The sequence below is a fragment of the Gekko japonicus genome, unplaced genomic scaffold (genome assembly GCF_001447785.1).
Source record: "Gekko japonicus isolate JY-2015 unplaced genomic scaffold, Gekko_japonicus_V1.1 scaffold1148, whole genome shotgun sequence".
NCBI lineage: Eukaryota > Metazoa > Chordata > Lepidosauria > Squamata > Gekkonidae > Gekko > Gekko japonicus.
In genome coordinates this window covers 541,137-544,154 of record NW_015177047.1, presented here as the reverse complement: position 1 = coordinate 544,154, position 3,018 = coordinate 541,137, and positions in this window count along the sequence as shown.

Here is a 3,018-nt window from a genome sequence, read left to right as displayed (position 1 = left end):
ACACAGAACTCCACAGAACTAAAGACACCCTCAGAGGCTTAGAAGAGCATGATTTCAGCACTAATGTGACCAGAACTCATCAGAACTTGCCAACTCCTGTACAAGTCCAGCAAACTTGACACAAGTGCTTCTCATAAGAAAATCATCATAAGCTAAGAAACACTTCTTTGGAACACGACCTGTGAGGAGGAGGGAGAACAGTTATTCCCAGAGATTTTATCCTTGCACAATTTGCATGGGGGATGGTTATTTTCTATTACATCTGTCTCTGGCCCTTTCCACACTTGGACTTTACTTCGATAATCAGGGATGTCCCATTCTGCCTAATGCCTGCCTTGTGCTGTATTTCCATGTCACAAATTACAGAAGCAGTAGCTGAGCTGTCCATGGTGCTGAAACAGCAACTACCAAAAGATTCTATTTAAAAGCATGAAATCAACCTGAAATCTATTAACTTCTCTCTCTTACAAAAAGGTGCGAGTAAAAGCTACTCTATTAGCACCACAATTTAACAATTTAACACTATATGAGCCCCTGAAATATGTAACATCCATGGATTTCTAATCTTCCACATTCAAGACAGCTATTAGAGGGCTGGTTCACATGACCAGAAATGTCCCTCACCAAAGACTCCTGAGCATTGTGATATGGTTCAAGCCTATGTATATAACCATACATATATAAAGAACCAACAACACTCAACAGTATATATAAATATACAAATACAGTTAAGTTCGACTCACATTTGTGTACATTTAATAATCTAAGTACAAAACATTCTATAATGAAAAACAATAACAATCTCTGTCAGAACAATACAAACTATAGACCAAGGGAAAGTAAAAAATGTCCAGTGAAAATTTCCAGATCTGTGTAAATAGATCACAAGGTCCTGGATGTATTACGTCCCACATTGTGTTCTAAAAGATATCTCTCTCCACAAGTTCAAAACCTGTAAAGCTTCTCCACATCAGTTCATTCTAATTGGAAGCCAGTAGAAGTTTTTACAAAGCGGGCATGTAGCTTAATATTCTTAGTAGGAGGAAAACCTGCCATCCAAAGTAAGAGCTGCTAACAAAATGCCTCCTTTGTTACACAATGAGGGATGTGATACATCCAGGATCTCGTGATCTATTTACACAAATCTGGAAAGTTTCACTGGAAATTTTTTCTTTCCCTTGGTCTATAGTTTGCATTGTTCTGACAGAGATTGTTATTGTGTTTCATTATAGAATGTTTTGTTCTTAGAATATTCAATGGACACAAGTATGAGTCGAACTGAACAACTGTATTTGTATGTGTATATATACCATAACCATACGTATGACATATTAACATGCATTGGGAGTAGATGCAAAGGTGAATATGCTTGATTTGCTTCTACATTTTTCAGAAGATGGAAGGGCCATGGAAATCAAGTATATGCCTAGATACATCATGTTGCACACGTTATAGAAGGCCCCATTACATGCTTGAATTGCTACATTTCTTTGACAGAATCGATTCAAAGTTTGTCATGTGAAGTCAGTTAAATGGCCATCTCATGGTTCAGTATATTTCTAACTAGTCTTCGCTTCCCAAATAAAACTATAAATTAAAATAACTTGACTTCTTCAGGCATGCAGGCCAACCACATGAGTTTCTCCATATAACTCCACCCATGTACAGGATTATATGGAGAAACCACACTGTGAACTGGCTTATGTATGAATGCAGTCCAGAATAGAAGCAATAATTCAAAGTATTCATCAGCCCTTTCTCCAACCACAATAGAGAAAACAGCTGCAACTAGTTATGTCAGTGTGCAACCTGGTTCACAGTGATGCTTCACCATGAGATCCCAGGTATAAAGGGAGATCAAATGGAGAGATGAAGTGGCTGGTTGGTGTGTGGGAATGGACCCAGATGTTCAATTTCATCACATGACAGTTGCAAAATGCAATTTTTTAAAAAAAAGCTTCCTTGCCTTCCAATTATAAAACAAATCTCTAAGGGAAGAAATCCACCGGGTTTCCCGAGTTCATAAGGAATGCTATAAAATACAACTGATTTAATTGAAACACTTATTTCCCATGTGCAGCTTTACACCAAGTGGGAGCAATTTGTCTATGAAGCCCACTATTTGAGATAGTAATTAGGCACAGTAAGCCCTACTAAAGAAATGGTTACTGGTGGATTCTAACATACATGAGGTCAGCTGCCATTCTATTTCTTATGAGACAATTAAGTTTTTCCCATCTTGAAAAATTACTGTATCTGGTTGTCAACTTGCTGTTGACAATTCTTCCCCCTATTTCCTCTCTCTCAGTGGAAAGCATCTACTATGAGCAAGAAAAGCAGATTCTTATTGCTCTATGGTGATTTACAGAGTTACACCCTGTGACAGACTGTACTTTTTATGAGGCTTAGAAATGCTGTACCAACAACTAAAGGACTGTGAAGGGTTAATTCTTCACATAGCCCAAGAGCCTTGAGTGACAGGCTGCTCTAAGCAATCTGATTGGTTAGTATCAGCTGAGCAGAAAAAGTCTTGAGAGAGCTGGATGCTGAGTTGGGTTAGTCAGATTCCTGCCTTAATGTAAGCTAGCTACCATTTTTTATGTGCACCTGTCCTTTCCTGACTGTGGCGCTACGCTTTGCTTTGCTAGCTTGCTGTAAACAGCGATAGAGAGGCTCTCATGAGACCATGCGAACTAGAGCTGCCAGACTGGGTTATCTAAATAAGCTTGAGGTGAAGGGAGGGCTTGCGTTCCACCGTTGGTGTAAATATTTCTGCTCTCATGAGGCACGGAGACTCTCCCACTCATTATGTAACCTCCCGCCAGGAGAATTCCCACGCGCGCACTTGGATTTCATTCGCTTAGCCATTTGCAGCATCGTGTTATATGAAGGGATGCATCCACCCCATTGTCATTCCTAACAATATCCCTGTAGACCATGGCAATGGACCTGTAATCTTTTTTTTGAGCCCCCAGAGGTGATTTTTTATTATTTTTTATCACTACAAAAGCTACAACA